Source organism: Lissotriton vulgaris, chromosome 8, assembly GCF_964263255.1.
Source record: "Lissotriton vulgaris chromosome 8, aLisVul1.2, whole genome shotgun sequence".
NCBI lineage: Eukaryota > Metazoa > Chordata > Amphibia > Caudata > Salamandridae > Lissotriton > Lissotriton vulgaris.
In genome coordinates this window covers 1366701730-1366715239 of record NC_141696.1, presented here as the reverse complement: position 1 = coordinate 1366715239, position 13510 = coordinate 1366701730, and positions in this window count along the sequence as shown.

Below are 13510 nucleotides of genomic sequence, written 5' to 3'. Positions count from 1 at the left end.
TCTCCGCCCTGAATAGAAACAGCTGTGAGCCGTTAACTATAATATCTCTGGTGGGCTTGTTGCCGAAAACACAAAGCGTGGAACAGGCAATAAAAAGGGACCCACAGTTCAGTCCAGCAGAGTCCATACAGAGTTTAAGTGTGAAGACAGAAAACCGGGCCGCAACCATGGCTAGACGGTGATAAGACAAGTTCTATAGGAGGGTGCAAAAAGCATGCTCAAGGGAGATGCGGTGGAGCAAAGAACAATATAAAGGCTTCATTCTGCAGGGGAGCAGAATAATAGAAAGCAGGAAGCGTTCATCAGTCATTGTCACTCAGGAATCTATCCTCAGCCCGCTGCGAGCCATTCGGAGCATGACGCTGCTCCTTCTCAAGTTAACTGGCAAAGGTCAGGGCTGCCTTTGGATCATTGAGGATTTGAGACTATGTACCGGCTTTCACTCTCAGTTTGGCAGAGTAGACCAGGGAGTAGGCAACGTCCTGTTTCTGGAGCAATTTCTTGGCAGGGAGGAGCTCCCTTCTGTCAGCCTTCACCACCAGTGTGTAGTCCGGGTAGAATGCCAGTGTGTTTCCCTGATGTCGCATCTCTCACTTTTCTTGAGAAGCATGTAGGACAGAGTCATGATCACCATAGTTAAATAGTTTGGCGATACTCAGATAGACCGGTGAGGCGGGGGGAGGCTTTGGCCCCAACGATCGGTGTGCTCGTTCCACAATAAAAACCAGCACGAGGATTTCGCCAAAAAGGTTGCGCAGAAGCTCTTCAATGAAGTCCTCCATCTTCAAGATGTTGGAGAATTCGGGCACGCCCGCGATGCTGAGGTTGCTTCTGTGGACGCGAGCCTCCAAATCCTCATTCTTAGCTTTTAGAAGCTCCAGTACCCTGTCCATTTGAAGAAGTCTATGCTGATCACCAGCCATAGTGTCTTCAACATTGGACACCCTGGCTTCCAGTTGAGAGATTTGTAAGTCATGTTTATCCACCCTGGTCTTGACGGTGTCTAAGCTGGAGGAATGCCGGGCCAATTTAGTTCCAATGCCTCAGATACTAGTCTTAACGTCCAAAAGGATAGCCTTCAAGTCGTCCTCTCGCGCTGCAACCGAGTCTGTCTGGGTTGCGAGCTTGCCAGTTTCTGGAGCCAGGTCATCTTGCCTGGTCTGCCTGCGCTGTTCGAAGGCGAGCTTGGACTGTTTGGCATTTACCTTGCCCATATTGCCTGCAGAGCCTGCAAAAATGTCTGCCGAGAACAAAGCAGTGTTTCTCAGAACTAAACCTGCAGTGCCAAGGGCGCAGATTCGAAGTGAAAGCCCTAGATAAGAAATGAGGAGACCACAATTTCACAGCAGGAATGCCAGCGGTGCGGACTTTAAGCACCAGGAAACAAGTAGGGCTGTCGGCCCACCTCGTAAGTATCTCTTCAATCCATGGGCTGCCACTACACCAGGGAGTCACCAGAAGGGGTGCAGTGAGTGCTGACGCCGCCAGCGAGGAAAAGTGGTCGGTGATGTGTCTCCGAGGCAGGTCCTGAACACAGCAAGGAGATGTGCACCCCATCTGCAGTGTGGTTCAGCCCACCACGATAGCAAGTAATCTGCTAGCCAACCTGCAAGAGAGTCACACCGGCAACAGGTGTAATGAGGAGTAGGGGCAAATGCCAACCACTAGTGTTAAGTGTGCTACATAAGATGTAGTTCTGCCTGGGTCTGGTCGTAATTGGTGCCGCCCCAATGCTTCTGATGCCGCTCTCCAGCATAGCACAAGCCTGCAGCCGCAGGCCTAGAGGAAAGAGCTGCACCCCGGAGGCAAGCCACAGCAGAGAGGCAAGGGGGTCGCAGCGCTCCCGCCACTGAGCATAGGGAGCAGAGGGAAAGCGCAGTGGCCATGAGCTAGTGACGCACTACTTGGATGACTTCTTTTTTGTAGGGTCACCCGGTTCTACAGAGTGTCAAACAGCTCTGGATGCATTTTAGGAACTCATGGAGTTAATTGGTGTGCCATTGGCTTCGGAAAAGACAATGGGTCCTTGCGCGACCATGTCTTTTTTGGGTATTGAAATTGATTCAATGACGATGCAGCCTCGCTTGCCCGTTGAAAAGAAGGTGAAAATGTTGGAGCTTTTGGCAACCATGCTGCAAAAGGTGACAGTGAAAGAAGTGCAGGTTTTGCTGGGTCATCTGAATTTTGCATGCCGGGTGGTCAGGGCGGGGAGAACTTTTTGTAGACGCTTGGGTCGGGCTCTGTCTGGCCAACACTTACCCCATCACCACGTTCGGCTGTCAGCAGGAGTTAAAGAAGATCTTCGGATGTGGTCTGTCTTTTTGCAATCTTTTAATGGAGTTCCTTTGGCCCGGGAGGAAGACTGGGTGTGGGATGTCCACATTTTTTCAGATGGGGCAAGCAGTAAAGGTTTTGGCTTGTATTGGCAAGGCAAATGGTGTGCAGAACAGTGGCCTGAGGACTGGAAGAGCGGTGGGAGGTCCATTGCTTTTTTGGAACTATTCCCGGTGTTGGTGGCTTTGACTCTGTGGGGACCCGATTTGGCCCATAAGAAGGTCCGTTTTCGAATTGACAACATGGCTGTGGTGGATATTATTAACAAACAGTCAGCCAGAGATGAACAGATTCTGAAATTGCTTTGTGTCTTTTTGTTGGGTTGCCTGAGATTTGGCATCAGCTTTAGGTCTTTACACATCCCGGGAGTGAACAATGACATTGCGGATGCTTTGTCTCGTTAACAGTGGGAGAGATTCCGTGGGCTTGCCAAGGACGCGGACAGGACCCCGACCCCCATGCCGGAACATCTGTGGTATGCAGGCAATGTAGGGTCATACAGCTGGTGGTAGGTTCTTTAGCGGTTTCTACTCGAGCTGCTTATACACTGCCTTGGTCTGAATTTTTAGCGTCAGGTGCATGTAGAAGGGAGTCTGGTTGGTGGAGATCGGAAGATGTGGTACAGTTTATTCTTGATTTAATGGATAAAGGTCTGTCAAGAGTGACGTTAGCTGGAAAGTTAGCGGGCTTTGCCTTTATGTGCAAGCTCCTCTGGGGATACATACCTTCTGCAGGGGAAGTGGGGAAGAGGGGAAGAGAATGTTGGAAGGTTGGGCTCGGGAGCAGGGGTCAGAACGTCCTGTTCGATCTCCTTTGTCATGGCAGACTTTAGCTAGGGTGGTTGAGGCATTGCCTTTGGTGTGCAAGGACTCTTTTGAAGCGTGCCTTTTTTCTACACTCATGGTGTGGATGTTTTTTGGGGCTTTTCTGGTTTCGGAGTTGTTGGGTTCCAAGTTATTCGAAGGCCTGAAATGGCAAGAGGTTCATTTGTCTGATAGAGGTGTACATATTTGGCTGCGTAAGTCTAAAACAGATCAGAGGAGCAAAGGCAAGGGTGTATGGTTATTGGCATCCTCCCCCCTGGGGACTTGCCCTTTACAGTGGGCGCGGCGTTGGTGAGTCTTGTCTGGTGGGGATGTTAAAGCCAGTGTCTTTCAACACCTGGATGGGACTCGGGCCTCTGAATATCAACTTCGGATGGTGCTTCGGAAAGCTTTGAGGAGTATAGGTTTGGATGAGTCTCAGTATGGTACTCATTAATTTTGGATTGGGGCTGCGACCGAGGCCTATCAACGGGGATGGTCCAGGCGGGATATCATGCGCTTAGGGCGTTGGTCATCTAATTGCTTTCAGCGATATATGAGGACTGTGGGGGGAGGCGCTTGCGTCATCTACTATGTCATAAGTCTGATGCTGTTTTTCTCTTTTCAGGTTCTGTGGCTGGCCCCAGCGCAGCAGAAATGACCATATGGACTGTGGGGCACTTTTTTTGTAAAATAGGCTCAGGTTCAAGCTTGCCAGAGTTACTTTGGTTCATTGTTAGGTTTTAACAAGCGTTTGTTCAACGTGGTTTGGAAGGGTAAAGGGGGGATGTTGTGGAGGGAGTTGATTCCTGCTCTAAATTCCTGGTTGGTTGGGGAGGAGCAATGGTCAGGGTGCCATGTATTATGGACAGAATTCATTCCTTGTAGAGTTTGGAGGGATGCTCTCAAGCCTAAAGCAGTAGATAGCGGTACAAAAGGGGTGGTAATGGACAGAGCATCTGAACCAATCAAACACTCACACCCAGTCAAAAGATCTGGGTTTAATCCATCTCCATTCTTTAGCCCACTCTCCCAATCCAGTTCAGACATGGCTATATGCAAATCAGTCTGACCCTGTGCCTCTTGGGAACAGTCCAGCCGAACTGCCAAGCCATGCCTTCCCTGGACCGGAAACAAGCTTCCGAGGACCGGTTTCTGGCATTCCAGCGGTCTTCAGCCCGGCTTGCTTGAATCCAGTGGCAAAGTGAGCAAGGGACTCACGTCTGAGCATACCCTGCCACACTTATGGTGGCCAAAAGCGGTACAAAAGGGGGTGGTAATGGACGGAGCATCTGAACCAATCAAACACTCACACCCAGTCAAAAGATCTGGGTTTAATCCATCACCGTTCTTTAGCCCACTCTGCCACCCCAGTTCAGACATGGCTATATGCAAGTCAGTCTGACCCTGTGCCTCATGGGAACAGTCCAGCCCGAACTGCCAAGCCATGCCAGAATTCGTTCCCTGTAGAGTTTGGAGGGGTGCTCTCAAGCCTAAAGCAGTAGATAGAGCACGCAAGAAGATTAATCTGGAGGTTTTTTGGTAGGGTTCTTCATAGAGACATTCGTTTTGATACAGTTGAATTTGTCAGGAGCGTTGGTGTTCATCTATCTAGGATGGGGATGGATTTGTATCTGTTGGAGCTAAGGGAAGTTCAGTCTCGTTGTCTAAAAGTTCAGGAGTTTGCTGTTTAAAAGGTACAACACAAATCTTTCCTTTTTGTTTGCTGTTTTTGGGGGGCAGAAAGAGGGAGGGCAGTATTCCTCCCCTCCCGCTTCCTGGGTGGTGGGGGTCAATGGTGTTTAGGCCAGGATTGGCAGGATTGTGGTGGTTTAGTTTGTTTGGTTGGGTCGTTGTTGGGGTGAGTTGGGCAGGCTAATTTGTTGGGGTGGTTCCTGTGGTTGGGGGAACAACGTTGGTTGAGGGGCAAGCCGGGGATTTTGGTTATTAGTATGGGGGATGTGTTAAGTTAAATTGATTATGATGGAATTTGCATTGTTGGTGTTGTATAATGTTGTAATGTATGGGTGGGGGAGGAGCCGGTGATGTGTTAGGGGTGGGGGCAGGGACTGGGGGTTGAGGAAAAGTTTATTTAGTGAGGTATAGTTTTGTAAGGCGTTTGCCGAGGTTTATGATTGATAATGTGCACCTGTTTCAATAAAGCGGCCTTTTTCACACAGTCACGTCTGGTGGTCTGCTTACCAAAGGGGGGCTTGGGCGGGGTCGCCAACCGCAGGAAGGTCCCCCCGCTGGGTAGTTTGGGAGGGTCGGGGGTGGGGTCTTGCAGGACATAGGGCGTATTTTTTGTATATTGGGCTGCTTTTTAGTAGCGCCCAATTTCCAGTATAAGTTTACCCTGACTCCTCCCTAGGCCACCATTTTAGATTTCGGTGACCTAGTGGACGGGTTTTATAGTGTATTTGAATCCCTCCCTCCGTCCCTATTTATTTTGGGTTACTTGACGTTTCGTTTTCCTCCCTTTTTCTGAGGTGTTTTTTTGTTGGAACAGGTATGCATGGGGTTTTGTTTTTGTATTGTCGCTTGGAACAGGTGCTGGTGAGGGGGTCAATGGTGTTTATGCCAGGATTGGCAGGATTGTGGTGGTTTAGTTTGTTTGGTTGGGTCGTTGTCGGGGTGAGTTGGGCAGGCTAATTTGTTGGGGTGGTTCCTGTAGTTGGGGAACAACGTTGGTTGAGGGGCAAGCCGGGGATTTTGGTTATTAGTATAGGGGATGTGTTAGGTTTAATTGATTATCATGGAATTTGCATTGTTGGTGTTGTATAATGTTGTAATGTATGGGTGGGGGAGGGGCCAATGACGTGTTAGGGGTGGGGGCGGGGACTGGGGGTTGAGGAAAAGTTTATTTAGTGAGTATATTTTTGTAAGGCGTTTGCCGAGGTTTATGATTGTTAATGTGCACCTGTTTCAATAAAGCGGCCTTTTTCACACAGTCACGTCTAGTGGTCTGCTTAATCCCCTACCCCTCCCTCCCAATAAATATATGTTAAAAAAATCAGTAAATGTCCACAGAAAATATAAAATAGTTAAGCCCATGTCCTAATAAAATCCCTGACTGAGTATTGTTAGGCCAGCTATAATCCTCCTTCTGCTGGTCCCCGGTGCCAAAGCCAGCAAACTTTGCTCCAGGATAGGCTGTATTCTATGCTTCTTGTCTCGGATAGACCGGATATGGGGAGCAATTTTGTTTTATAGCCCAATCAGCATCATATTTTTCTCATTTCCAATTTAAGGGATGGTTACATTATGCCTTCTCGCTCTAGCTTTTTAGGTCGAGCGTATAGAGGCAGCGCGCATTTGCTGCTCGCTTTGTGAGGCATGCATTAATGGAGTATGGAGTAAAAGCTCTTTGGAAGCTCTGCCCACTCTCCGCCCATGTTTTGAATTGGCTTGTGTCATTGTATTTCGTAAATGCTGCCACCTGATTGATTATGAGGCTTGTTAGTCCCTCCTTTTTGTGGCCATGTCGTAATTTGTACCCTCACATGGCTACTGGCCTCTTTACTGCGAGTGTTACACAGTACGGTACATGTTATTTAGACTGTGAGTACTACTTTGTCATGTCTTCTCGCCCCCTTCTCCCCTCTCGCCGTTGTCCGTGCTTCCCCCTCCTCCCGTCCGTGATGCAATGCAATAGGTCTTGCATAAATGCAAGTCATATTGCATTGCAAATGGTTGTTCATGGTCACCTGTGAGCTAACGATATGGGAAGTTTGTGCCTGTCATAAACATGGCAGCTTCTTTTATACTTTGCGACTATCAAAGTGTAAACAAGGCTAGTATCCTTAGAGCCTGGAGGAGTTTGGAAGATGCATGCTAATTTAATTCGTAGTTTGATAAAACTGAACCGAAGTTAATTGTTATGTTCAAAGAATCGATTTTAAATTGATTGGGGGCTCGTAGAGATGACGCTATGTTTTTTTCCGCGCGTCCCAAGTTGCCGGTGTAGTGGTTAGGCCAAAATCCTGTCACTCTGGTTTGCCCTAAATCCCGTGACGCACGTGTCACATGACGTGGCAGGAGTCGATTAGCTGCATTCTGGTTGCTCCAGGTGAAGCAGTTGACAGTTGAGGCAGTAGCCAGGTCGTATACACGTTCTCGTGCAGATGGAAGACAACAGAAGCGAGGCGGCCCGATGTGCTTATGAAGCACCTAGTGCTGGCAGCAGCTTCGACCTCAAGAGGTTCCTGTGTCAGCCACAGACCTTGACCCAAATCATCAGCGTGGTGAGGAACCATGAGCTTTGGGAATCGTGCTACGGTCGGGAGCGAAACAGGGGAACTTTACGCATTTAGAGCCGTACAGTTTCTAACTGTGTCAGCAAAGAGAAGTCTTTGCTGACACAGATAGAAACTGTACGTTTAATTGCACTTTCACTTCCCTGTTTCCTGTCATGATCCGAAGTTGGAAACAACGTGTAGAGCAGAGGGTGGGGTTACGCACTGTCTCGAGCATTCCATGCTTTTTATCGTGACGTAACCTGGCAACTGTGAGCGGTGTGCTGGCACAGCCGTGGAAGGCCTTTTGCAGCAGGCTCTGTCGGCATCACTTTGAGTTGCAGCGATTAAGAGGGGCAATATTAGGAGCCAGGATACTTAACTAAATAATGGTCGCTCGGACGGACCAAACTCTGCCCACTACATGATTTTAACCAGCCCTACTTACTCCATTGTTGGAGAATTAGCTCTGAACAAATAAAGGTGCAGTACAGATAGTGGGCAGTGACATCACTTCTGCGCAGGAAGAGCAGTCTCATCATATACCACAGTAGAAGATCTTGTAGCTAAAGTCAACAGGTTGAGATCATTCTCAAAGATTTACTTCAATTCTGTATCTCACTAGCTTTTGCTAGATCTAGATTCTTGGTACATGACAATATTCTCAACTCAAGTTGCCATTAGGTGACACAAATGCCAACGTTTCTGCATCCCCAGTGTTGCTGAACTGTTCTAGAACTAGATCCAGGAAGTGCTGCCAGGGATGGCAGGTGCCACCAGAGCACATCCTGAGCATCGGGTGGGCAAGGACCAGTGCCAATTCCTTCAGCCTCTTTGAACTAATTGATAACTAGACTAATTAAACGTCTACCAGTCTCAGCCAATGAAAAGATACCCAAGCCAGAAAATAATTATGGACACCTACGAACTGTTTCAAGCACTGAACGGACAATTGGCCAACTGATCTGTCGTAATACCTGAAATTTCTCAGGATACAACACCAATGCCTCGCACCCAGGTACCCGCAGCTAACGATTGAAAAAGAGCACATAATACCCACTATCAACTGGGTGATCTATATAGCTGGGACAAAGGGTGGAAATCTAGAGTGACCATACAAATTGTTTTGCCTGAAGACATACACATGACACACACAATCACTAGATGCACTTTAATCTTTTTAAGTATGGGGTGTCTTGTGACTGGTTTCAGATATCACCCCAATGATAAACGCGCATCCTGGCCAAGTAATAGAACATCACAAGTAAAAAAAAAAAAAGACAGAACAAGTCTGAAACGTCACCCTCACTGGTCAGGCATACAAAACTGGTTCATTATCCACCACCTGGGTAGCAGGAGGAGAAATGTGGCTCAATGGTTAGAGCGGCAGACCCTGATGCAGAGTTCTAGTCCGGGACCAGGGTTCAATTCCCTGCCTCGGCGGGTCTTGGGCTCAAAAACTCCACGGACCTGATAATTCTTGCCTCGGTGCCTATTCTAATCATAGAGTCCCACTCTGCAACTCTGGGCAATAGCTTGCTTAATCTCCACAACGGCCCCCACAACGCTAAGGATGCCTGGCCTTCACCCTGGGGGTGCCCAGGAGTGGACACCTCACAGGGAAAGCCAGGACGGGTTCCACAGCGGTATTCGTACAAGCGCCTTGTGACCCTTGCGGGTGGGTAGTGCGCTATACAAGTATTCAATTTACAATTTATTTACAATTACCAAACGCCTGTTAAGGTGATGCCTTGGGTCGCCACATCATAAACTAGAACCTTGGACACAACCCAATGAGGGGGGAAAATGATAATGTAATCTCTCAATAAAGAGCATTCTTAAAGTGGATTCCTACAGTTCTTCACTAATCATCTTAAATGCACAGCAGGCTTTTGCAGCGTCAATGATAGTGTGATGGAAGAAAGACTGGATAGTGGCATACTGGCAGAAAACCATTGACATCAGATCTTGAAAGCACCTTCCTTCTTCATCCTCGAGATGTGTCTCGAGAATCCATGCAAGTTTGCCCAGTCTCTAAATTCTAAACCCCAGTACAGTCTGCAGCCATAACCCATTCAATCCCAAAGCCTCTAGGAACTTACACCATAACCATCCTTTTCTAACAAAGAAGCGTCCTCCACTTAACATCTAGTTGGCAACTGCACTGCCACCCATGGGCACAACCCAGTCGCACCCACTTTCTTATTCGCTCGCTTGCTGCCCCCTTCCCAACAAATTAACCCATTCTCCTGCCAAAGGGAGACTTGTATTTGTTTACCAACCAGCAGAACAAACTAGTCCTCCTTGCATCCTAAGATTCTATATACCTTTTGTCCGGCTGTAACTGGTAGTGATGCAACCAGTCCCTTCTGGCATGCACCTACTTAGGAAGAGCAAACAGGACAGAAATTTAATTGAACGTCAGAAAAAAAGGGATGGTGTTTGGGAGCCCCAAAACAGGTTTTGACTGGTTTCACTCACATACAGGTTCGGTGGAGCATCAGGACGATCAGGTGTCGTGGAAAAAGTTAGTTTATGAGGAGACTAACATTCTATGCAGCGTAAGAATTTTATTCTGAAAGAAAGGGGGTACACAGCTTTTCTCGCGCTCTGTCCCTGGAAGCTGCATATCACGTTGCACAAAAAATGTCAGCTTCGTTAATACTTATGAAGTCCCAAAAGCGAGACTGATTGCATTGCACATGCTTGTTTTGAATAATTATAAAGAACACCACATATTCAAATAGAATGCCACGAGGCCGAATGAGCAGTGACAAAGTGCTTTATAAACTTCCATGACCCACCACAACAGCATACCTACATATTTTTGTAATATATGGATGCTGACAAGATACGTTTCTGCATCTCCTTCACGTCAACTTAATATAAAATCTGATGTTAGCACATATTAAAGGGTGTAATAAAAGATACTCACTCTGCCTCAGATCTCATGTCTATAGAAAATTGTTAAGCAAAAGGCAACAAAATCTCTCTGCAGTGGAAAGCAGCTGCTCTATTGAACCTCCGATGCCAGCAGAGCTGTTTATCACTCCTTTGTCAAATTCTGTGTTACAGAAGCCTTAAACACTAAATTAGGTTATGTGAGTATCTTCTCTCAGTCATGGCACTGCATTGGCGAAGCGGATATTTTCAGCAAATATGATTTTCTCTGGCTAGATACTTTCAAAAATATTTAATCCATATTTATATGGAACCTTTGCTTGAGGATTAGAGGAGGTACGTTGGCAGTAAGCCTAAATACAATCCTTTAGAAAGAAAGCGCACTTGACTTTCTTTTGTTTGTCCTTTGTTTTAGCTGATAACCATACATTCTGTTTATTTAAATTAAAATATATTTTTTCTGTGACTTTTTCAACGTACTATTTCTATGCAAGAAAAGGAGCTTTCGGCATGACAGCAAGTTGAGGGGATTTGCATGTGACTGTGATCGTATTGCTCAGAGATCTTGCCCACAAGGCACCTGAACACCATGAGAGGAACCGCGCATGGACAGCTAATAGCTGCAGAGTTTACATTTTACTTAGGGGTGTCCGAATGTTCATGCGGGTAAAATGCATAAACATAACTAACCTTTTGAAAACAGAAGCCTCTATTAAGGGCTTTGTGTACTCGCTAACTGTATTAATCGATCACATGAATACCGAAATTGAAATAGGAATATACATGAGATAAAATACTCCCTACTGTATATAATAGGGATATTGCAAGTCGGGATTGTATGCCCGTATAGAAGAACCAGGCCAAGGGCCTGGTTCCTTTCTAAAGTCATGTAAATACCACTTACACATTTGTTTCAGTGTACATTCACTATGATTCCTGAAAACCACTGTCCACAATTGTAATCCCCTTGAGTTTCTCACAATTATACATTGAGGTTTGAAGTGACCCTTTTTCACGTTGTACTCCCCTTGGCATCAGGAGTTCAACTATCTATTAATTCTAAATAATGCCATTCATTTATCTTTACACAGTTACAGACTGTTAATTGGGCAATTTTGTGGATTGGTGTTAATATAAGGATTATAATGTTTAGTGAAGACAGATTCATCCACTGATGTTATGCAATAAATTATGAATTCTACAGAGAATATTCAAATCAAAATTAGATTAGTACATTGTCAACTTGTTGAAATAGTAAAGTTGCAGAATATATCTTCAAACTCATGGTTATTTGAAATAAAATTCTCATTAATCTGTTCACTCATGGTGGGCGTGGATATATTTTCCCAAAGGTGCAACATAAGGTTGAAAACACAAAAAAGTTGGATGGATTAGATAAATAACTGATATTGAATTAGATAAATATGTTGATAGCAAGTGCATCCCTATTGTGAGCAGTACTCCTAGCCTTTGACTAAGGATTAAAGAAGTCACTCCTATGACTCTTCGATCTTGAATGAATGAATATAATATAAAGCGATCAAATGCCTTAAAGCGCCTTGGTACGAGCAAATACTCTGAACAGCAATGTAAACCTACACAGGTTAGTGTGAAAACAGTCAGGTTTTGAAAGATTTCCTAAAATAAACCAATTGGACTGAAGTTTAAGCTGCAAAGGAGAGCTACAGTTTTCGCGTGGACAAAATAGTGATACCCAAATCCAAAACATTTGGATTTGGGTATCACTATATTCTTAGAGAATGTGGACTGTATCGTTCTGTTAATAACGTAACATTGTACTCTAGTCTTTAGTTATTTTGGGCCAGAATCGTAAAGTGCTCTATGAACAATGTAGAGGGTCTTCAAAGCAACTTGTTGTTCTTTTACTGGCAGCCATTGGAGATCGAGTATAGCCTGAGATGCTGACTGAACTTTGGAATCTTTAGGGGGAGACAGGCAGCTGCATTTTGTAGGACCTGGAGTTGATCTAACAAATGTTGTTAGATGTCAACATATTAAACTTTGCAATAAGCAATTCCGGATAACACTCGAGCAACAATTACAGTTTTCCGAAGCTCAAATGGGATGAAGGGGAAACTTTTTCTTAGAGTTCTTTAAAGAAGGAAACAAGGCGTAGTGACTTGATTGATTTGATCAACGAAGGTCAATTTATGATCATAAAGTACTCCCACATTCTTGACTCTTCTGGCAGGAGAATGAAAAGAACCAATACCCTGCAGTCACCAGATGGGGGACAAAAAGGATGTGTCATTCTCAAGCAAAAGAACTTCTGATTTATCCGAGTTAAGTTTGAGGTAATGTTTTTCATTCATCTACCCACCGCCAACATGAAATTGTGAAAGCGCTTTTCTACTTCAAGAATGTCACTTGAAACGGAGACCACTGGGTACCGTTGGCATAGGAAACTATGAAGAACCCAAAGGAGCTAATTAATTCAGCCAAAGGTATAACATACAAGTTGAATAGTGTAGGGCTTAGTGATGACCCCTGAGGAACTCCCAGGGGAGGTAAAAAGTCTCCAAGAGAAATCGATTTTTCTCTGTCTGAGAGGAGGGAGCTTAAAAGGGCCGAGGTAAAGTCCCTAATCCCTATGCACTCCAGACGAGCTATGAGCACCTTGTGATTGACAATGAGGAATGCTGCGACAAATCCAGAAGGATAAGAGCAGTCTTACCAGTTTTATCTACTATCGTGCTGACCGCTCCAGTTGCTATAATCAGAGTGGATTCAGTACTGTGACTCAGTAACCTTCACTTGCTTCCACACCCTTTGCATGATCTCAAAGATCTTCAGATGGGTCCCTCTCCGCACCAGTAAAACAGACACTCAAACCCTAGTGTTGCAAAGTCATCCTGTGCCCTGGGCACCCCCCCCCAACTTTTTACTGAATGGTTCTGGTGGTAACTGACTCTGACTGACCCTGGGCTTTGCCTAACCAGGGCCAGGGCCAGTGCTATGCTGAAAGAGACACATTAGAATATAGTTAAAACACCTATACACTAGGGTAAACAATGGTATGGTGGAGTACCCATGTGATTGGCATTACCTACACTATAAGCCCTTAATATATAATAGGACAGGGGGATTGAAACTACCTACAAGTCCCTAGTACCCTAGGGCATGGCAGGTTAGATGCCAGCAGGTCTTTTGCACTTGCATGTGTGTACTGCTGAAGCCTGAGGTCAGTTTAAAAGCAGCCCTGGGTGCCAAGACTGC